The sequence below is a fragment of the Saccopteryx leptura genome, chromosome 1 (genome assembly GCF_036850995.1).
Source record: "Saccopteryx leptura isolate mSacLep1 chromosome 1, mSacLep1_pri_phased_curated, whole genome shotgun sequence".
Taxonomy (NCBI): domain Eukaryota; kingdom Metazoa; phylum Chordata; class Mammalia; order Chiroptera; family Emballonuridae; genus Saccopteryx; species Saccopteryx leptura.
This window is the reverse complement of record NC_089503.1, coordinates 228,000,692-228,025,261: the sequence shown is the minus strand read 5'-3', so window position 1 is coordinate 228,025,261 and position 24,570 is coordinate 228,000,692. Positions and strand designations below refer to the sequence as shown.

At 36.8% G+C, this 24,570-nt stretch overlaps 1 protein-coding gene and 1 non-coding gene across 7 annotated transcripts in view; both read left to right on the top strand.

The window, feature by feature from the left end:
* The window catches only part of RAPGEF2 (Rap guanine nucleotide exchange factor 2), a 254,331-nt gene that overhangs the window by 13,278 nt on the left and 216,483 nt on the right, over positions 1-24,570 (top strand). The window lies entirely within an intron of this gene.
* Positions 17,885-18,017, top strand: LOC136389808 (small nucleolar RNA SNORA3/SNORA45 family). Its single transcript, XR_010748378.1, has one exon. It is a non-coding gene; the product is annotated as a small nucleolar RNA SNORA3/SNORA45 family (small nucleolar RNA).

Here is a 24,570-nt window from a genome sequence, read left to right as displayed (position 1 = left end):
GCTGTTTTCCTTCGCAGTTATACATTTATATCTTTAATTCACAAAATAGTTGTTTTGCATTTATTTAGTGTATTTTCTTCATATAACCTAGCGGTTATTACAATCCTGGACTTTGGTGTCAAACAAACTGCTTTGTGGTCCTGGGCAGGTAACTTGGATTTCACAGACTGTTATTTCATAAAACACCAGGCACAGCTATTGATTTTTCACCTACTTATTTTGCCGAGTAAGCATATTAGAATGAATGTAAAGTTGCTGTCCACTATTCTCATTTCATAAAAGGACATTTACTATCATAAATATAGAAAGTTCATGATCTTAATAGATAAATTCAGCTATGTTTTACCATACTCTGTTTTTGTCAAGGATTGATGAAAATTTTACCATAGATATATATGGTAATATCACAATATCATTTAGTTTGAAGATTAAATACATTCATGTATGTTAGAGTTCTTTAACAATCACTGGTGTAGAGTGTTTAATAAGTATACTGCTCACAAAAATTAGGGGATATTTCAAAATGAATATGAAGCGATAAAAAAAGAAACATTTGATTTTTTTATTAAACAAGAACATCAGGAAAGCACAGGACAAGTCAAAGTTTGATTATGCAAATGAGATGAAAACCAACTTTTATTTCATTGGTGAAAATGTACTATACAAGAAGCTGAAAGTGCTGGAGCAAGGGTCCCCAAACTTTTACACAGGGGGCCAGTTCACTGTCCCTCAGACCGTTGGAGGGCCGTCACATACAATGCTCCTCTCACTGACCACCAATGAAAGAGGTGCCCCTTCCGGAAGTGCGGTGGGAGCCGGATAAACGGCATCAGGGGGCCACATGCGGCCCGCGGGCCATAGTTTGGGGACGCCTGTGAGTATCTGCATGTTCCCCGATCCCCTAATTTTTATGAGCATATATTTGTTATTACTATTCTATATAGTATGAATATTTATACTATTATATTATTAATAATGCTATTACTATTATTACTGTTAATAGTTGCTATTCATTTGCTCTCTGCTCATGTTTCTTTAGATAATTTTTCATCATTAGTGTATCTTATGACTAATTCACCAAAGTAACTTATAACCTAACTCAATTTGATAGGCTTAATTCATATCACATATAATATTAGGAGTGCATTAGTCTGTGGGTTACCAAAAACAGCACACATGGAGACTTAACTATGCTCTTAATTTTTTTTTACAAAAGAAAGGATTAGGCAAAACAAAACAAATCAAAAACCGTCATAGACACAGACAACAACATGATGATTATCAGAGGGGAGTGGGGTGGGGGTAGAAGAGGGTAAAGGGGTGATAAATGGTGATGGAGAGAGACTTGACTTGGGGTGAAAATCACAGTACAATATTCAGGTGTTGTATTATAGAATTTCACACCTGAAACCTATATGAGTTTTTAACCAGTGTTACCCCAATATATTCAGTTTTAAAAATGTAAAGGAAGGCAATGCAAGGTTGGTGTAGTAGATACTTGAGGATGTCGTTAAGAAAACTGGCCCAGTTTCAAAGTTGCAAGAAGGTGGCTGCACCACCAATGCAGAAAGAAGGATGTTGGAAATCTGTTTCACCCCTGGCTAGTTGGCTCAGCAGTAGAGCATGGGCCTGGTGTGTAGAAGTCCTGTGTTTCATTCCCGGTCAGGGCACACAGGAGAAGTGACCATCTGTTTCTCCACCCCTCCCCCTCTTGCTTCTCTCTCTCTTTCTCTCTCTATCTCTCTCTTCCCCTCCTGCAGTCATGGCTCAACTGGAGTGAGTTGGCCCGGGCACTGAGGGTGGCTCCATGGCCTCCCCCCTCAGGTGCTAAAATAGCTCATTTGCGGTGGCCCAGACCAGCAGAGCATCACCTGGTAGGGGGCTTGCTGGGTGGATCATGGGGCTTTTGCAGGAGTCTGTCTCTGTCTCTCCCCCTCTCACTTAATAATAAAAAAATTTCCATTTCTTGGTAAATTTCTGTTTTTTATTTCAAAGGAAAACCCTTGTTAGGTACTCATTATTGGTCAGAGCTGTGTCACATGGCTACTCTTAGTTGCAAAGGGGGCTGGAAATTTGAATATTTTGCTTTTAAACCTATCTATTGCAGAAAGGCAGGAAAGAAAAAGATTAAGGTTAATGAATGTGTGAGCTGATAGTATTTGTCCAACTTTGCATAGAAAATAGATGATTGTAATAAGTTTATGCAGTGATTCTCACACGGCCTCTTTAAAAATCTTACTGGATTATAGAGCTATGTTACTATAGCTACAGTTGTGGAATCATATAGATATGTCCAAGTTCTTGGTTCATTTATTAGGTATATGATTATTTTCTGACCTGCAGTCTCTTATTTGAAAAGAGATAAAAGTACCAGTGGGTGAGCATTATTATAAATATAAATGAAACAGAATGTAAGTTTTAAATAGAATTATTTGTAAATGGTAACTATTGATTGAAATATTGATTTAAAATAAAACATTGATTTAAAATAAAAAATAAAAAAAACATTTCTTTTTTTTCTTTTTTTGTTTTTTGTATTTTTCTGAAGTGAGAAGCAGGGAGGCAGAGAGACTGACTCCCTCATGCACCTGGCTGTGATCCACCTGGCATGCCCACTAGGGGGTGATGCTCTGCCCATCTGGGGCATTGCTCCATTGCAACTGGAGCCATTCTAGTGCCTGAGGCAGAGGCCATGGAGCCATCCTCAGCACCCGGGCCAACTTTGCTCCAACAGAGTCTTGGCTGCGGGAGGGGAAGAGAGAGGGAGAGAGAAAGTAGAGGGGGAGAGGTAGAGAAGCAGATGGGTACTTCTCCTGTGTGCCCTGGCTGGGAATTGAACCATGGATTTCCATACTCCGGGCTGACACTCTACCGTGGAGCTAGCTGGCCAGGGCTATTTTATTTATTGATTTTAGAGAGAAGATAGAGAGAGAAAGGCAAGGGTAGGACCGGGAAGCATCAACTCATAGTAGTTGCTTCTCATATATGTCTTGACCAGGCAGCCCAGGATTTCAAACCAGCGACCTCAGCATTCCAGGTCGATGCTTTATCAACTGCACTACCACAGGCCTACATTTTCTTCATTAACTCATTTGGTTTCAAATTTATTTTATTTTTAAAATTCTAGAAATTTTATTTATTAAATGTGTTCCATTTGTGTGTTCTCATATTTCTACTTGTAGTAATTAATACTTTGTAATTTTTCTGGGATTTCAAGTTTTAATTTCTCATCTTTCCCCAAAGATGAATCATCACTTTTTATAAATAAATATACATTTGTATGTAAAGTTTTTATAAAATATAGCTGTTTAAACAGAGTTTTCTGTAATTTGTTGACTTCATACTTATATTGTAAACTCATGTTTTTAAGAAAAATGGTTTTCTACTGAATGTTATACAAGACTAGCTGTAATACTACAACTTTAAGTATGCACTGTGTTCTGCCTTCGAGCAGTTGTGTTTAGTTGAGGATTTTTATGATATCATTCAAGATTTAGATGTATAAACTGCTCTTAATGTGTAGTGGGGTCACTTAAGCAATTTGCTGTCAGGAACTAATGGCTAGAAATGTTACTGGAAAAAGTCAGAGGTATTTGTTATTTTAAAAAATTCTTTGTTTTTGTAAGTTATTTGGTTTTGGTTGGGAGGGCGTACATAATATATGCCTGAGTTCAGTGGTGGGTTTCAAATAATTTAATAACTGGTTCTCTGACTTAATGACCATTTTAAGTATTAAAAAAGATATATCAAAAGGTAGTTTATTATTTCATGCATTTGATACTTAAATAAGAACAGTAAAAGAGGTAGAAAAAACTAAATTGTTATGAGAAAGTTTTAAAATATCAATGAAAAAATATTAAATAATACCTGACAAAAACCAATAAAACTGTTATTTGAGAGACTTCCCTATTGCTTCTTGATTGTCCTCCTCGCTTGCAATTTTTTTCACCTATGGATGAAATGAACATTACTCCCGGCACTTAGAATACACTGTTGCGCAAATTAACATTAAAAAAGAGTAGGGAATGTAAATTTGTGATTTCTACATTGGGGGGCTGCCTGTCAAGCTAAGCAGCTGAATCCTAACACTGCCTGAGTTTGGAGTCTAAGTTAGGACCCTCACTTAGGACACTCAGCACATAATTGGAGCTAAAAATGTTCTTTACTGACTTGATGTTTCTTTCCGAGAGTTTGAGATAAAGTTATTATATCCTTTTATGTTAATAGCAAATTGAATAAAAGTTGAAAAGGAGCAGTAATTTTTTGGTTAAGTTTATGCTACATATATATCCTACTTTATAGAAACAAGTGATTTTGTGAAAAAAACGTCAGGCAGTTGTCTCCCTGTAAGTTTGGTTAGTTTGATGCGTGTATTTTGAGCTGTCATTTACGTAGCATTTTCACTGGCATGTAAAGGAGTGTATAAACTCTTCCTCTGGGATCCTGTGACAGTTTTATTCTATTTTGCAGATTTTTATTACTTTGAGATTTTTTACTATCTTCAAGACAGTAATTTAAACTAAATTGTAAAATTAAATTCAATGCTAGAATTTAGAACTAATTTATTGATGAACATTTACTAATTAGTGGCCCTAGCCTTGACCCATCTAAATAGATATGACCGCTTATTTTTAATTGTAAAATGATTAACATGCAAATATATTAACTTTTTAAGGGTGGGGTCCGAGATTACATAGGCTCCATTTATATCTTACATATTGATTATATGTATATATATAAAACTAGAAGAAAGTAAGCTGTAATAAAACTTATTCAAAGTGATTTTTTAAACAGATTTTTTAGCAAGAGACATCTTAATTAAATACATAAAGTAGCATTTAACTTTCACTTCATTGTCTTCTACTTTTTACTTGTTTTATTTTAAATTTTGACATGAAGCTGTTCTTCTTTATTGAAGGATGTAGTGTGATCTCTAGAGTATCTGAAAGGTCCCCAATCCACACACAGCTTCCCTCCGTCCCTTTTGGTGATGCCCCAAGGACGCTGCGGAAAACAGATATGGCAGTATTGCTTCTTGGTATTGAATGGATCTAAGCGATCAGCTGGCCAGTGGTTTTCACATTGTCTCACAGACCTCTAGATGACCCTTTCGGGAGGTGTGGATAGCTAGCCTGGCCCTCACACTTTTTTATTTTTATTAGAAAAAGGAGATTCACCACTAAAAGATGTTGAAAAAATCCCTGGTCCAGTTTGGACTCCTGAGTAGAGGAAATGAATACCAAAAGTAGTTCAGTGAATTTCTCCATTTCACAGAGGCAGAGCTAGCAAACTTGAAAATTTTTAAAAGTTTGTTCTTTCCTTAGACTCTCGTCTCTAAAACTGCAAAGATCTCTGGGGGAGTGTGGGTGTGGTGATCATTCGGTGCTGTTATCATGTATCCCTCAGAGAAGTGGGGAGTTCCTTTCTAACATTTGGTAGGGTGAGGAGTGACCTACCTTTGCTATGAAAGCACATTTTTTAATTTTGAGGGACTGATTCTATTAATATATAGCATTTTCATGAGCAAAACTGTGTCTTTATTTTTAATGATATTCCTTAAATTTGAATGTTGTGTTTTCTCAGTCAAGTGTAAGATAAATGCGGAGACACTTCGGAGTTGTTTATAATGTAGTTCTGCACAGATTTGATTAAATAGCTAACTTTCTTGAATGGCTTGCTTCACTACAGTTTAGGAAACTCCGAAAGAGAAAATGGGTTGGGAAATGGATATCAAATTGGTTAAAACATTAAATCACCTGACCATTATTTTTCTTTATCACTCATTGTTATTCTAACTTGGGTTTCATATGTGTGTAACATTATTTTTAGGAAATGTCAGAAGTTGCTTGAACTCTTGAGTGATTATAATTAGGAATATTACAGTTGCTGTTATTAGCCAATTTACAAATGAAAACTATAGGAAGTTATTTTTTATTTTGAACTTTTAGTGATTGAGAGAGAGGGAGAAAAGGAGAGAGAAAGAGAAGAAGGGAGAGAGATGAGAAACATTAACTAGTAGTTGCAGCACCTTAGTTGTTCATTGATTGCTTCTCATATGTGCCTTGACCAGGGGTCTCCAACTGAACCAGTGATGCCCTTGCTCAAGCCAGCGACCTTTGATCTCAAGCCAGCAACCATGGGATCATGTCAATGATGCCACGTTTAAGCTGGTGATCTCTGCGCACAAGCCTGATGAGTTGGTGCCCCAAGCTGGCAACCTTGTGGTTTTGCACCTGGCACCTTAGTGTTCCAGGTCAATGCTCTATCCATTATGCCACCACCATCAGGCAGGAGGTTTTTGAGGAGTAAGCCCCTATATTGTAAATTAATTTTCTTGGTACGTGTCACATGTTTATAATCCTTGTTGATTTCAAGGCCAGATAACTTAATGGTTGTGTTTTGTTTTGTATTTTTGGTTGCACAGAAGACAAATTTGTTATCTTAGATATAAACAGTGTCCTGTTAGTAAATTAAGTTGATTTATTCAATAATACAAAAAGTGAAAAATATTTATTTTCAATTCTATTAATCCATGAGTTTTGTGGTCTACTTCTTTAAGCACCTTTGTAACTAAATAAATTATTTTAGTCCTTAATTTTGCCAATAACAACATTAAAAACTTAGGAAACATTTAAACTAAATACTTAGAAAGTTGCTTGTGTGGTAAATTTACTCACTGATCTTAGCAAGACAGTTTCTGCTTTTGTGATGGAATGCTTCGTTAGGGATTTTTTTCTGAATCCAATTTCAGAAAAATTGTTACACAGAAAGTGTTAACTCCCTTTTATTTTACATATATTCTTTAATAAGTATTTTGCTGTCTGCCCCAGTGGTTACAGAAATGTGTATTTCAGTGCCTTCTGGTTGACTTACAGACTTGAAAAGTTTAATCGTACCAGGTTAAGAATTTCTATGTGCAGTGGGGGCTTTTGAATCCTGGTATTCCAAGTCAGAATAGCGCTTGAGGACGAGTAATTGAGTAGTATTTGGCTGAACAGGAAGGTTGTGGAGGCTTTGGGAAAGCTTGAGCCTTACCCTTCAACTAGATTAGGTGCACCGGACCAGCAGTTACACAGAGATGGGTAAGAAACAGGTCTGCATCAGTTTGAGTTGAAACAGACTGTGGGAGTGGGAGGAAGAGGGACCACTGGTGGCTGGGAACTGTACCAAAATCTAAAATCAGTGACTTTGTATTATTTTCTTTTCCTATTTACTTATTTACTTAGTGAGAGAGAAAAAGAAGAAGGGAGAATAACGAGGTGCATCAATTTGTAGTTGCATCACTTTAGTTGTTAATTGTTTCTCATATGTGCTTTGACCTTGTAGCTCAGCCTGAGCCAGTGACCCCTTTTCTCAAGCCAGCGACGTGGGCATACAGTTTTGCTCCTAAGAGAGATATATTTTTGTCTAGGTTGCTGTCTTCAGTTTTCCATGCTGACTTTCTTGAAATGGCATCTGTGGTCTTTGTTTTGGGTGGGGGTTGGGTTCAAGAAATCTGGAGTTAGATGAGAAGTTAATAAATATTCTTCCTGAAGTAGGCTTTCATTATTTAAAAAAAAGCAAAACTGTGAGTCTTTAAGCCTATTAGATATACTAGGTTCAATTCCTGGAGCATCACAGTATGCTCTGCTCAGTTAACCTCATGTTGTAGTATAAAAAGTAAAAATCTCTAATTTCCATTTAGTCTGCAATCAAGAATTATTTTACTGCTACTTTATCATATTTAAAATGGATATAGGCGTGTAGTGTTATCTAAACCTTGAAATTGGATTTAGAGATAAAACTATTTACTTTATATTAGATTATTTACCCTTCTCTATCTGATGTCCAAACAGAAACTTGCTTGAGTTTATCTTTTCTCTTTTCAGTTCAATAGCTGTTACTTCTTGGCACCACAAAAATAACTTTAAATTAATTAGCTAATATGCTAGAACTTGTACACTTATGATAATTAATTATATCAATGTGTGTAGAATTTACTCCAATGGGATTTTTTTTGGGGGGGTTAGAAGTGAAATTCCTTAAAGGAAAGCACCTGACCAGGCAGTGGCGCAGTGGATAGAGCATCGGATTGGGATGCAGAGGACCCAGGTTTGAGACCCTGAGGTCGCCAGCTTGAGTGCGGGCTCACCTGGTTTGAGCAAAAGCTCACCAGCTTGGACCCAAGGTCGCTGGCTCGAGCAAGGAGTTACTCGGTCTGCTGTAGCCCACGGTCAAGGCACATATGAGAAAGCAATCAATGAACAACTAAGGTGTCGCAACGAAAAATTAATGATTGATGCTTCTCATCTCTCTCTGTTCCTGTCTGTCTGCCCCTATCTATCCCTCTCTCTCTGATTCTCTCTCTCTCTGTAAAAAAAAAATAAAAATAACTTAAAGGAAAGCATTTCTCCTCATCATGGTTTAGGAGACCCTCACCACTCCAAATTTGCAACACTGCCTTGCCAATGTTAACTGAAACTTGTTGGTAATGCTAATGAAAACCTTATTACAATGTATGTATATAACATCAGAACTCCTTACTCTCAAATAGACATTGTCTGGATGTTTACTTGCCTTCAGCTACTTAGCCTTCCAGGATCCAGGATAATGAGTTTTTATATTTTCAGATGTCTCGCCAGTTACTTATGAAAGCAGTTAATGTACTCTCCTGGAAATGTTCAAAAATAAATTTATAAATGTAAGCATATTATACAGTATTTTGTGCATTTCTACTTAGTGTTTTTAAAAGAAGGGAGTAGATATTAAACATGTCGAATCAATTTTCAAGCAGACAATATTTACCTTCAAAGTGGTTGAAACAAAATACAGAATAGCATGGAGGATAGAGAGAAAAAAGCTTGCATCTCCTATAAACAAAATAGAGAATGGCTTGGAGGATGGAGGGGAAAAAGCTATCATCTCCTATAAATCTTTGGAAGTCTGGTGGAATGCAATCCATAAATTTCATTAAACTAGGTCAAATTTTTTTTTCTAGGAAAAATAGGAAAGACCTTAGTCATAACTTAAAACCTGGCTTTTTGTATTTTATGGTTTTCTTTATATGTATATGAAATAGGTTAAATGACTTTTAGTGTAAAATGTTGTTTACACTATCTCTTATCTAAGACTTTATTTTTTAAAATTTTATTGTATTTTATTTTTTTACAGAGACACAGAGAGAGTCAGAGAGAGGGATAGATAGAGGCAGACAGACAGGAACAGAGAGAGATGAAAAGCATCAATCATCAGTTTTTCGTTGCGACATCTTAGTTGTTCATTGATTGCTTTCTCAGTGTGCCTTGACTATGGGGCTACAGCTGACCAAGTAACCCCTTGCTCAATCCAGCGACCTTGGGTCCAACTGGTGAGCTTTTGCTCAAACCAGATGAGCCTGCGCTCAAGCTGGCGACCTCGGGGTCTCGAATCTGAATCCTCCTCATCCCAGTCCGACGCTCTATCCACTGCGCCACCGCCTGGTCAGGCTCTTGTTCAAGACTTTAAAAAAAGCTGAATTCCTCTCTATCATAGTTTTCAGAAGATTATGACTGTCTCAGAATTTATTCTTAACATATTGGATAAATACTTTCCTCTGCTGATCTTGAATGATGACTACATTAAAAATATTACTAGCCCTGGCTGGATAACTCAGTTGGTTAGTGCATTTTCCAGAAGCACAGAGGTTGCCAGTTCGATATCCGTTCAGGGCAGCACATTTAGGAACAGACTGATGTTCCTGTTCCTGTCTCTCTCCCCCCCGCCCTTCCTTTCTCTCTAAAATCAATAAAATAAATATTTAATAAATATTACTGGAACCATGCTTATTCTTTTTCTTCTCTGCTGTTAGGGTAGATCCCAATTTCTATTTCCCTTCATTTTTATTTTGTCCAGTTGGTTATAAGATCAAAGGTGCAAGAAGAAATATGTTGTGGACCTATTCATTTAGGATGGTATTTTAGAAAAAAATACCTACGGCTTTATTTTGCATTGTCAAGTAGAACCCGTTCTTGTGGATGGTAATTGTCAAGAGGGATACTTGTAACCACGAAGAACAGTAATCTTGCATTATCTTCCTCTTGTGTTTGAACTGATTTTATAAAAAGCCTACCTTGGAATTCAGTAAAAAAACACTAGTTCATTTTTTTCCTTGTAGCTCATCTTTTTATTCTGACATCATTCTTGGGCCTTCATCAGTGTCTCATAAGAGTCTTAATTTTCTTCCTTTCACCCATGAAAGGAAGTAAGTAAGTCTTCATTTAATGCTGGTCTTTTTTCCTCCCTCATGCCTATGTTGGTCATTTTTTAAGGACTAATTTAAATGTATATGATGGTTTTCTGGTCAGTTTGGGCTGGATGTTGGATTTTTTTGGAGAGGTTTTTCCTGTTTGCCCTTGTGCATCTCTTGAAGACATTTATTCTCTGGTAATTATTTTATAATAATTTTAAGGGTGCATACCTTGTCTCCTATTTTAAAGTGCCAGAGTCCTTGAAGATGAAACTGTCTTACTGACATCTATGTTTCCATGGCGTTTTATAATATCTTAGCATTTTGTCAATATTTTAATGTATGAAGCGTGTGTTGGACCCTCTAATAGTAATTCAGTAAGCAATACTGATGGTCTACAACCCAAGGTACTATAGTACCATTTTAAACTTAAACTCATAGGAAAATTTTAAAAATTATTTGATTGTAACACAATTTAGGCTTGTGATTATGTTCAGACTGAACCAGAATTGATTCCTAGAATTGCCTCATTAGGCGATAGTGATTCAAATGTTACTTAGTCACCATGACTGGAGTTGGTCACAGAAGTAAAAACCTAAATTCCAGGCACGGCATTCTGAATTCCTAAGCTCTGGACTTCGGGTTGCTGCCTGGGATTAGGTGTGGTATGGATACATTTACTTGCACTGGATTCTGAACTTGGGGTGTTTTATACATCTACCTTGTAACCTTTTAAAAGTTAGATCAGCAATATTTTAAATTGTGTACTCAATCTCTTGTAAGAATAAAATTGTGACTAATAATGCCTTGACTTTTTTTCCATCAGTGTCACTCTAGAGATGTGATTTCTTTCGGGGTCTGGAATACTAATGAGGAATTGTGACTGGAGGAAGGGGACTGGTGTTGTACCCTTTCTTCTGTCGGTGTGACCTGGGCCACTTTCATTCGCTCTGACTTTTCTGGTCTGTAAAATAGGGCACACTGTCTGCCTTACCTGTTTTTCAGGGTGGTTGTAAGGCTTGAATGAGTATAATATATGAGAAAGTACATCGCAAATGAAACACTCTATACTCTAATGTGTAAGGTATTACTGTCACTGGCACATGTGTGCCAGGAGAAATGGTGAGTCACCTATAGAGATAATAAACTAAGATACTTTTAATATTTCACTAGTAGCATTTATAGGAGTACATCTCTTTTGGTGTGTGGAAGGCAGGAAAACTATGTTTTAAAATTATTTTTTCATTGGGTCGTCCAGCTTAATGACTTCTCCGGATTATTTTTTAGAAGCACAGGCTTCATGTAGAGTTTAGTAAAGAGCTTTTCTTTGTTAAAAGAACTATTTTAAAACTTTGTTTAAAAGACTTCAAAGAACCATTTTATGTAAAGTCATCCACACCAGTGTATTTCAGACAGTTTTGATTATTTTAAATAAAAAAGTTGAACCCCAAGGTCTTCACTTTCAGAAATACTCAAAAGTGGCAAAGTTTTTCCATATGTGTCATATGTATGTATGTTCTACTCTAAGTGTGTTTATCAGAATCCATATTTTGGAACTAAAAGCTCTGTAATTCTATGCTATGAGTGGATACAATTCTTTTGACGAGTGAAATCTGTTGATTTTTTGTATTTAAATATAGATGCTATGTAAACTTAAATATATAACCAGAAACTTGCGTACAAATGTTAATAGAAATATGAATGTGGAATGTGAAAAAAAACCTTGTGATGATTTTTTTTAAAGAGAACGGTAGGAAGAGAGAGACAGAGATAGAGAGAGACATCGAACTGCTTCTGTGTGTGCCCTGACTGGGGATTGAACTGGCAACCTCCGTGCTAGAATGACGCTCCAACCAGCTGAGCTATCCAGCAGGGTTTTTTATTTATTATTTCAAGAGACAGAGAGAGGAAGGGGGAGAGAGGAGGGGGGAAGGGAAGCACACATTTGTTCTACTTAGTCATGCATTTGGTTGCTTCCCGTGTGTGCCCGGACTGGGGATCAAACCCTCAACCTTGTCATGTCAGGACAATGCTCTTAACTGACTGAGCTAACTGGCCACGGCCTCAGGATGATTTTTGAAGAATTTGAAGAGGAATTAGAATTTTATAATTAATGTTTCACATTGAAAGGTGCAACATTAAATGAATCTTTATATTATACTTCTGATTATCCTTAAAACAAGAGTTACGTTTATAATGCAGCCCTTTTGAAAGTGTTGCACTATCTGTTTTAGGTTTTTTTGCCAGTGTAATAATGTGTAACACTTTGTGTTGTTTGTTGCTTGTTGAGCAAATAAGTTTGTAAAATTTGTGTTATTTGAATTTGCTCACTCTTATTGTTAAAAATGGCGGCTGCCAGGTGAAACTGCTAATTACCTTCCTGCTTGGGAAGGGCCATTGTTATGCTATTGTGTGCGGGAGGAGGTTTTTTGGTGCCAAGAAAAGTTTGTGAGGAAGAAGGAGGAAGAAAAGTAGCCAAGATGGCAGGGTGCTAAAGGAGAAGCCAGCTTGTGCAGAGATGAGGAGGGAGAAGGTATGCAGATAGGGAACCAGAGGTGACTGAGTTGGTGGGGGCTTTTGATTCTAGGAAAACCTGGATGTGTTAGTAGCTTTGTGAGCTCTGAATGAGTGGGTTTTGGAGCCCTGTGTGTTTGTGTTTACTCACCTGCCCGGTGCGAGGCTAAAATAAAGGTATGGTCCACCAGTTTTTGGCTCCACAGTTTCTTTACCGTCTGCCCGAATCTAATGGGAGCCCGTATGTGCCTGGCTGTGATGACCACGACTACTGGCTTTACATTGCTCGCTTTGTATTTAGGGAGAACATAACTCAAAAAGAGCTGAGGAAAGATATGGGAAAACAATTGACATTTTGTGTCTATTATGTGCCAGAAAGTCAACTAGGTGTTTTCTCATGCTTTTAAGGTAGTTTTTCCATCAACCCAATTAAGCAGGAGGTGCTGTCTTCAATTTGCCAGTGAAGGAACTGAGATAGAGAGAGGTTAAGGAATATACTTAAGGACACATAACTCTGATTTAAAGTGTATTTTTTCCACTATACAGTAAGATTGAGTATAAATATCTGTATTGTTGCTAATAAGGACTTTTACAAAACAAAGTTCTGACTTGCTTAGGATGTTTTTCTCTCAAAATGTCTCACTAGGTTACTTACACTTTCGAGATGAGCTTCAGGTCTAAAGTCTAATTTTATTAAAATCTAATTTTTAAAGCTATTGGAGTTAGCAGAGTGGCGCTGGAATGTCTACTTTTAAATTAGATCCAGGTGATTGCTCTCAATAAGTGTTAGTTATTGTTATTTTAACTATACCTTTAAATAGCCTGTTTTGATCTCCAGGTTTATCTGAAAATGCTAGTTTCACTTGATGGTTTTAATAGCATCTAATACTGTATTTATGGATTGGTAATTTTGTCTCTGGACACTGTGTTAAGGATATAAATATTGTCTTGATAGCTTCTGATATCTTTTGATTATTGACTATAGGATTTTGGTTTGTAGTTTTTGCAGGGTTTTTTGTTATATAACTACAGTCTTAGCGATTTTTGCCAATTGATGAATTCAGTTAGAATCTTATGGTTTTTAGAATGGGCTAACTTGATACGTTTCAATTGTTCTGTATTCGGGAAATTAACCAGTTTTTCTCTGTAGTAGCACAACCAGGGATTGGCGGTTTGTCGGAAACACAGGATTTTTATTGCTTATGGAGTTTCAGCGTGGAATTACTTTCTGTGTAGGAACATAGCTGAGAACCTTGGTTTTCAGTGCTGACTGAAAAAGCCAAGGGAAAGGCTCGGGAGATTGCTGCCAGGGACCAGATTTGAATTAGTGATACAGTCTTTGGAGCTAGTAGATTTGAGGGTAAAGCATTCCTGGTACTTCTGCTTTTGCAACTGTGGCCATGTGGGTGTCTTAGCTTCTTAAGTGAACTTTGTTGTCTGGCCACACTGCTGGGCAAGGAGCTGTATGGACTAGACTTTGACCAGACTGCAGAAATATTTATTCAAATATGCTAAGAGTTAATTCATATCATGCACAGAGATGTAATTTAAATTAACTGAACTTGCCTACCTGGTTCTGACACCATTTTATGATTGTACTACCGAATGAGAGGTTAGATTGCTAGGCTTTGGAATGTGAGATCTCAGGGAGTCTGAGGTGCTTCTGAAATCCTAAAATAATCCATCCCAGTGCTCTGGTTGTGCTGGGTATGTATCTGTGTTTAAATGTCTTCTGAGTTGTTAGGGTGCAAGGACTTGTGTCCCTTTTTGTGGCAAGAAGTCTTTCTTGTTTCTCTTTGGCCCTTACCAGAGGTAAAAAATATCCCCGCGTCCGAGGTAGAAGAGTGTGGCACTCAGAGAGACGCAGGGACTTGAGAGGTGTAACACATTCTTGGCTTTTTAAATGAGTTCTGTCATTTACGCCTCCTTTCAAAAAATTAAATCTTTTTTTCCCCCAAACTTCTTTGTTCTCTTATTTCTTATACTCCTTACTTATTTTCTTCTAAATTTGTGGGGTTGGCAAGAAAGGTTAAGTACATAGGCTCCTGTGTGGATTGCTCATTCTCTTCTGGTAATTGAAAGTTATCTTGCATTGTAAGTGCACATGATGAGTTTTTTTTGTCTCTGGACTGTTGTCAGTGTTCCAAAAATGTTCATAATTTGTACTTCAACTATATATGTTTAAGGTTGGTGTTTTAAATATTATTTACTTAGATTTTTTTTTTCCTCGCATGGTTCACATATCAAAAGTATAACAAAACATACAGTGAAGAGTTTTATTTCCTCCTGTGTTCCACATTTGCCTAACTCTCAATCCCCAAATATAATGATTTTAGTCTCTTGTTTAGTCTTCCAAAGATTTTAAAAGATCCATAGATAGGCCCATAGAATATATATCCCCTACCTGCCCTTTGCTTATTTATTTAACATAATATATATATATATTATGTTAAATAAATAAATAAATATATATATAATTTGGGAATCTCTGTAGGACAGTACATGAAGAACTTTATTGTGTGTTGGTGTGTATATGGGTGTGTGTGCCTGTGTGTGTGTAACCATTGCAGAGTATTCACAGTGCTACAATGACTATCCTTACATGTGTGATCTGGTAAACTTCTTTTGGGCCATACAGTGCTTGCATCTCTAAATTCAGTAATTATTGTAGTAACAGGTTCATATTGCTACTAGTGCTGTCTTTTGAATTAAAAAAAATATTAAGTTGCAGTTGAGTTGGGTACAACTTTTTCAAAAGGCATATGTTTATGTAGAGTAAGATTGAACCTTTTGAAGTGTAAAAATCTATGTGCAGTCATGCAACCCCCACCAGAATTAAAGACATTTTCACCACCCTGACAAGTTTCTTTTCCCTTCTCATAGTCCGTCCCCTCTGGTTAGCCCTGCCCCTGGCAACCACTGATATGATTTCTATTCCTCTAGTTTTGCTTTTTCCAGGATGTATTTCACATGTAGTCATATAGTGTGCAATCTTTTTGTGTACCTGTCACTTAAAGAGAACAGTGGTATATATTTGTCAAAACCAAGAAGTAAATATTGGAACAATACCATTCATTAAACTAGAGACTTTATTTACTTCTTACCAGTTTTTCCACTAATGTCTTTTTCCTGCTCAGGGTACATTCCAGGATACCATGTTGCATTTAGCATTTTAAAAGAGTAGGTTTTTTTTTTTTTATTTCCTTGAGATGTGAGAGTTCTTTGTGTTCTGGATACAAGTCCTTTATCAGATTGAATGCCACTTTGTAACTTGCAAAGTTCTACACAAAATTTTTGTTTGTAGCAGAATCATGCTAATGTTTGGCTAAATGCAAATGTATAATGCTGACTTAGTTTACATAATATTAAAAGTATGCCATTTCCCCATTTATATAACAAGTGGATATGCTCTAAAAATTGTGAAAAATTTTATTTTCAGATTCCACTATAATTTGCAGATGTGTTCCCAGAAAAATATATTCCTTTCATTGAAATTCTCCCTATGTGATATGACTAATTTTTTTTTTTTTTTTTGACAAACATAGGGAAAGAACCATTGGATGTAACTGCATAGAAAGCCTTTAAGGTCAAAGTCGCTGGCCTAGGAACCTCTTGTATTGAAGAAGGTGGTTTCTTAACTTAATTAATTTTTTTACAGTGAACCTCACTTTGGAAATTTTTGTACTCTAGCACATACCAATAAACATTCACTATTTCTGTGAGTCCTTATAATAGAAATTAATTCAGCAAATGTTTCTAAGGTTTTCCTGTGTACCACCCACTATTTTAGGCATTGAGGATACAGCTATGAACAATATGTTCCTTGCTATGCACATGGAGCTTATATGTAGTGAGGGGAGGCACACAAACAAGAAAATAAATAGCATGTTAGATGTTGGTAAATATTATAGAAAATACACTGCTCACAAAAATTAGGGGATCAGGGAACGTGCAGATACTCCAGTACTTTCAGCCTTTTGTATAGTGCATTTCCACCAATGAAATAAAAGTTGGTTTTGCATCTCATTTGCATAATTGAAAACTTTCTTTGACTTGTCGTTTGCTTTCTGATGTTCTTGTTTAATAAAAAATCAAATGCTTATATTTTTATTGCTTCATATTCATTTTGAAATATCCCCTAATTTTTGCGAGCAGTATATACTGAGTTGAGTCAGGCCGTATTTGGAAGGCTTCACTGATAAGGAAATGGTATTTGAAGGATCGAATGAAGCAATGGAACCAGCTTTGTAGTGAATAAAGGAGAAAACATCACAGAGCTTGTAGGTGGATCTTGCTCTTACTTGGTGGACAAGGGAAACTGCAGGCTGGAGCAGTGAGGTAGGGACAGATGGAAGGTGTGACGCCAGAGGGTCAGCGGGAGGCTTGGTGGGTAGGGACTTTGGCATTTATTCTGTGTGTGTGTGTGGGAACCACTGGAGGCATTTGAGTAGAGGTATGATAAGATCACTCTGAATGCTGGGTTGAGAACAGTCAGCAGAGGGGAGAGGGTAGAAACAGAGAGACCAATCGGGGGCTAATGCAATTAGCTCATTGTGATAGCAGGTGGTAGAAGGGAAAATGGTCATATGTTGGATATATTATAAAAGTAGAGCAGACAAGATATATTAGATCTGGATATGAAAGAAAGAGGACTCAGGGATGACTTCCAAGTTTTTTGGAAGGATGAGGGTAATAGTTTTTAGAGAAGAGGACTTGGGGAAGATCAGGTTCCATTAAACAGGGATGGCATGGCAGTGCGGCTGATGAGAGTGATCAGAAGTTCAGTTTTAAACAAGTGGAGTTTGGGGTGCCTGTTTGTCATCCAAGGAGTTGTCATCAAGGAAGCGATTTAAGGCTCTGTTGCTTTTATTTATCTATCTATCTATCTATCTATTTATATTTCTTAGCGACAAGAGTGCTGGGTACAGTGTTTTACATGCAAATATTTAATAAATATTGGTTGAATAAACATGAATTAGGAATTTTAATATTGTTTTCTATAGTGACATATTTTACGCTAATAGTCTCTGGTGTTTGATATGTGCATTATTTTCTTTCTGATGAATTTTAATGAAATGTAACATAATTAAGTGGTAATGAGAAAGTTGATCACCCTTTCTAAGCAAGAATTCCAGGAAGCATGTAGACATTAAAAAGTAGAGCATGACCGAGGCTAGAGTCATGCTTGGGTATCAACTATTGCCTTAGTGTGCTAGAGTCCTCGGAGAGTGAACTGCTGACCTTATTCACTGACTGTGGCCCCTCTATGGCATAGTCAGTCACCGGGTTAGTGACATGCATTGGCAAAAAAAAAAAAAAAAAAAAAGTAGAGCGTGCTGCTGAGCTGGAGCTGATGACACCATCCTCTCCTCCCCTCTCCCTGACCGTCAGCGGAACAGCTGTGCTCCATCCTAGGCTTTTGTCCTTAACAGCCATTGAACTCTAATGTTTAGACTGTATATGAAGTTAAATTTATGTGCATCACAGGTTGTTTTTAGTCAGAAAAATGGTGTTGGTGGTGACTGCACTTAGTTCTGTTCAGTGGGCTTAGAGTTTCATTTGAGTATAGTATGTATTTGATGTGCCTTTGAAACTTCCTTTAGCTTAACTTTACTTGGTTTGAGAAACTTACTATATTAGTGCTGCTCAGGCTGTCATAGCAAAATAGCTTGGACCGAATGGCTTAAACAGTAGGAATTGATTCGCTCACAGTTCTGGAGCCTGGAAGTTGAAGGTCAGGGTTCTGACTGATTCAATTTCTGGTGAGGGGCATCCTCTTGGGTTGCCAAATGCCACCCACCATTCTGCTGTGTTCTCACATGGACTTGCTTCTGTACAAATGTGGCGAGGGGGAGAGAGCTCTGGTGTCTTGCCTTAATTTATAAGGATACCTATTCCATGGAACCAGGGTCCTGCCCCCATGACCTCATTAACCCTGATTATCGCCTGATGGCTCCATCTTCGGATATCATCACAATGGGGTTTAGGGTTCACCATAGGAGCAGTTTGATTGGTAACACTTTTCATGGTAGCATCTTTAAATATTGGGATTATTTTACATATTCATTGAGTGTGACTATAAGAAAGAACACACCTCTAGGTATTTTTACCTGAGGAATCACATTAGGAAAGGAGAGTGAATTTGTGAAAAATAAATGGAAAAATTATACAAAGATTTAAATTTACTGAGAAGGGTTGTTTAAATTCTGAAATGCTTCCATTGTAGAATATTTAAATATGTGTGCCTTATTACCTATAAGCATAAAGTAACAATAATACTTAAAAATATTTCTTCATCCTGTTGGAATTGATTTAGCGAATGAACAAATTTTCCATGTGTAATTAGCATTCAAATAATGTGTTAGGGTTCTTAAATTCTTAAGTAGGGTAAATGTGCCCACATACAAATTTAATTGCATTATTAATTTGTTTAACGTTTTCGTGGTGCAATAGACTTCTGCTCAGATTGAATTTCTAATTAGTGGAATCTTGATGAATATGGCTTAATTTTACCACATAATGTGGCCTGAGACATCATCTATAATCTTTCCCTAGGGAGGTATTGGGCTAAGACGTATCTCCATAGGGAGATATTGGTGTATGCTTTATCAAACCTGATACTCCTGAAAGCACTTGTGCTATATAGAATAGATGAAGATGTGTGTGTGTGCGTGCACACACACACACACACACACACATATGCAATGGGTCTATGTGCACAAGACATCTAAGAACATTGATACAGAGTATTCCTTCTTTCTGATAAAAAGTAGAAGAAAATAGCATTCATATTTTTCTATCTCCATGTTACCCAGCTAAATTAACAAAGACTAGGATACAGATAGTGGTTATACTTTTCACTGCCACACAGAATACAGTTTGATCTCTTTTTAGCTTTAGAAATTTAGGCAGGTATGTATAGAAGTAAGAGTAAGTTCAAACTTTAGGATGTAGGGCAAACCTTGTGAAAATTCCACTATGTTCAAATAAATAGACTTAAGGACGCCAATAAAAGTGATCCTTCTCATGGTGAGTTAGTGAACTTAATATTTGTAAAGTAGAAAGATACATACGGAAAAGTGTTGGGGGGATGCTTCCCATCCCCAACTTTGTTGTTATTTTTTTCAAACGATAAAGACAAGAGAATTTTGAGTTTATATTTTGAGTTCACTGATTGAAAGAATCAGAAAATGCAATGTGATCATTTTATACCATATCTTCGTCTCTATGCTGTTTCGCTTTTGGATCATGAAACTGGTCTCTGAGACCATCTGAACCAAAAATAACAGGACCGGGGTTTCAGACACACAGTCCTAGATTTGAGTTAGTTCATACCTACTGAAAGGAGACCCAACATCACTACACCTGAAGGGGATTTCCAGACAGTGATGAATTGAAATAGAGCAGAAGTAGTCCACTTTCCACAAAACAGAGCCGCAAGCAATTTGGTGCATCTGGCTAAGTAACGTTTCGAGGGAGTGGGGAATGCAACAAAAGCTCTAAGAGTGTCAAGTTCTAGGTGGCACATACCTGCACACTTGGAGCACTGTGTCACATGCCAAATGTTTTTTAACACCCCTTTTCTGTGTGTGTGGCACTGTGCTGGTAGATACATTGGGTTACACAGGGGAGTAAGACACGTGCAGGGAATTCACAGTCCAGTCCTCATATAAGAAGCATTTATACAATAGTGTGGAGGTGTGATGAGGGCATATGGAAAGAGAGAAGGGAACTTGAATGTGCAGGTGTCAAATGACAGACTCCGCTGTTTCTACAGAAAGAATTGCTGCTTCCCTACAAGCCTCTTCTCTGCACTTTCTTCGATTTCATTTCAGGTTATAATTATACAGTACTTAGGGCTTTGGAAAGAGCGTAGGACAGAGTGGAAAGTGCATATTTAGATCATAGACTAACAAAAGAAGTTGTAAGGCATTCTGAGCAGTGTTTCCTGTGCTGTCAGATACCCCAAACCTAGAACACTTTTCATGTTTTTCTTAAAGTCTGTTTTTGGTAATTTTATATCCTGAAATACAATTGTTGGAGGGATATTAAGCTCAAAATTATTCTAAAGTAATCTTCTGTTAAGTAAGATTTGTTAAAAGATTTTTTTTTGTTCAATATTAGCAAGTGGACAAAGCAGGAGGATATATATGTGTGTGAGTGTGTGTGTGTGTGTGTGTGTGTGTGTGTGTGTGTGTATATATTTTTTTTTTGTGGTCAGGCACAAACAACTTTGCATCCTGTTGATTAAATAGAAAATATCTAACTAAGTGTTTGTGCTAATAATAGATTCCTTCAGGTTTTTTGATTTTGTTACACCAGGGGTGGAGTCATTAAACAGGAAGAATGAGATCCAGTAAACAGGAATTGCGTGCTGAGAGATAGATTTTTTGAAAGGGAAATGGAGGCCCTTGCTCTCAGAATGTCCATGGACTATTTCACCATTATGAATACCTTTTTTAAGAATGTTGTATTTAACGGAGTGCCAAAGTAGTCTTTTCTTTCAGCACTGCTATGCGTGATAGGTGATCCTTACTAGGATTACGTGTTATTATTAAAGATTTGAAAGTTAATTCAATTGTAGTTTCACAGATTAAACCATTGTGGTGTTTAGCCTCAATGTTTTTAATGCTTTGTACTCTTAAGGATGTACATTTTTCTCATGTCAGGTAGAGATAGTTTTAGTATAATTTAGACTATTAGTATAGCTACGTGTTTTTACATTTACATACACATTAAAGAAATTGGGAAAATGCTAGCTATTTTAAAAATCTTTTTAATTTATATTTTTAGTTACAGTTGACAGACAATATTAAATTAGTTTTACTTGTACAAACAGTGATTAGACATCTGTCCAGGTGTTACATTTAAAAAGCACAGCCCCTTCCTGAAAACCCAGCAGGTAACCTGCAACTAAACCTCCATTTATCTTTCTCTTTTTAAGCAGTTATTTTGGAAGCTGTATATTAACTTCAGTAATATTACTATTTCTTGAAATATTTGGGGGCATGTTTCCTTTGTAATACCAAATGTTCAGTGGCACAGTGGCAGCTTTAAATGTTAACAATATCAGAGAATTTAGGTTTTTCTGTGGGCTGGGAAAATGGAGAACGGAAAAACCAAGGTAGTGTCATAGATAACTCTTCGAATAATGGGAGGATCAGTGTGAGGAAAGAGTTTTGGGGTAAGCCTCTAGTACACAAAAAATAGGAATGAAATCAAGAAGACTAGCCTGGTACTGAGCAGATGGGTGCTGGGAAGAGGGAATTTGACGTTATGTCTGGTGGAAGATCTTACAAGCAATGATGTGGAATCTATTTTATACCTAGACTTTTTTTCCCCTAGAAATACACACACACACACATATATATATATATTTTATTTAAAAATTACAAACATCCTGACCTGTGGTGGTACAACATATAAAGCATTGACCTGGAATGCTGAGGTCATGCGTTTGAAACCCTGGGCTTGTCCTGTCAAGGCACATACAAGAAGCAACTATGAGTTGATGCTTCCTGCTTCTCCCTACCCCGTATGTCTCACTCTTCTCTCTCTAAAATAAATAAGTAAAATAATTAAATACACTCTAGAACCAAATCCAAAACAATGTAAATAAGAGAAAGTTTCCCTCTTCTATGCCACCATCCCAACGTCTCTAATAAGATTTTGTATAGTTGGGGAAAAAGTTGTATCATTCTACCAGTATATTTAGATGAAAAAAAATTAAATTACGGTAAGCAAGCGGAGTCATCTTATACATATAGTTCTTGCCTTTTCTTGTAAATGTTTCTGTGCGATGATCCAGAGGTCAGCCTCACTCTGTTCAGAGGATGCACATTGTCCCCTGGATGCGACATCGTTTATCTCAGCTGTCCCCTAAGGCTGGATTCCATGTCCCCTTACAAACAGTGTTGTGGCGAATATCATTACATATTTGTGTATTTGTGTTTTGGATGCTTTTTGTGACTAGATATATAGATTAGATCACTGGTGGTAGAATTACCAAGTCCGTGTGTGTGTGTGTGTGTGTGTGTGTGTATAACATTTTGTCCGATGTCGCCAAATGGCTCATTGAAAAACCTACTCCAGTTAATATTGCCACCACCGGTGTATAAAAATCTTGCCAGTAATAGATTTTTAGTAAACTTAAGATTTTTGTCAATCTGAGAGTGAAAAAATTATGTTTAGATAACAGTTTTTTTTAAATTCTGAGTGAGATTGAACATATTTTCATAAGGTTACTGGCTGCTATTGAAGGTAATTGTGACCAGTTGTACCTATACAGCAATAAGAAATCCCTGATGTTAAGTGGGTACAGACTCAACAAACAGGGGGCCCTGAAAGCCTGGCCCCTCTGTGACCCAAGAGCCCCTCTCAGCATGGCAGTGTTGTTGGGGCACGGACACACAGTGGGAGACAGAAATCCCGGTACCTTCTGAGTGTGCACAACAAGTCTTTCTGTGTTGTGTGCATCTGAGATGACAGGAATAGCAACTTCATTCTTGCTTCACAGCAAAGAACGCAATCTAGAACAACTGGAAAAAAAGACTTGATTTGGATGTTTACTTTTCTTCTTGACTTTGAAAGTTAAAGAGAGGTTTCTTTATGCCACTCGGAACATTAAACATCATGGTAATGTCTTGTTTTGTTTTTTTTCCTTTTTGTAATCATCAGAAGTTCAAGGATTTGTAGCTTTGACCAAGTGAGGAACATTTTCCCCATATGTAATAAATCCAGATTGATTTTTGACAAAACCAATAAGCAATTTATTTGCAGTATTTAAAAATAAATTATAGGATGGAAAAATTCTACTGGTACATTGGCAAGTGGATGAGACCAGATGATCAAATATTTCATTTCTATGTCTACATTTCATGAGTCAGTTTCACACACCAGCTGCTGTGGAGGAAAGGATGATTTGCCAGAATACTTCCAAGTTTATTATTTTTTAAAAAACAAACAGAGAAGATAATATAAAATGCATTTGGCCACAAAAGGGTAAACCAAGCAAGTTTATTGCTTCTAAATAAAAAAAAGATCACTTAAAACATATAGTTCTAAAAAGGGCCCCTTTTTTGTGTGTTTCAGTGTTTTGAATTCTAGAAAACAATGGTTAATTTAAAGAAACTCTTCTAGCTTATAAGTATTATACTAACAGCTAATATCAAACATTTATTAAATACTTTATGTATAAAACATTTCACTTCTATTATTGTAAAGGACATATCTCATTTTTCTAAAGAGGCTTTGGAAGCACAGCGACTTGTTAGGACTGATATTAAATGGTAAGTGGTAGAGCTGATGCTGGAATTCAGGGACTTTGGTTTAGAACTTGTACTTTTAAGTACTGGTTAAGATTGGATCTGAGATATCAAGAGGAATGAATGTCATTTGTATATTGGGATTATATTATTAAAATACATGCCTATTTTAAAGCTTTGAAAATAATCTTCCTTGAATACTTTTCAAGGATGAAGAGGAAATTTGTTAGCCCAGATGGGGTTGTAGGGTGGATCCCAGTCAGGGCGCATGTGGGGGTCTGCCTCACTTCTATCTCCCTTCCTCTCTCTCTCTCTCTCTCTCTCTCTCTCTCTCTCTCTCTCTCTCTCTCTCACACACACACACACACACACACACACACAAAGATAATAATAATAATTCTTTTACAATAAATAATCTTTTCTTATAATTTTGTTGATGAAAAATATATTTGTGTTACTCTTGGTTCAGATCTTAGTCTTCCCTTGTTTAAGTCTCCGAGGTTACGTGAGAACTCTCACAGTAAATGGAAATCCATAAAAAAGAGAGACACATAAATATACATGTTTGGAATGTCTGTTTTTTCCATT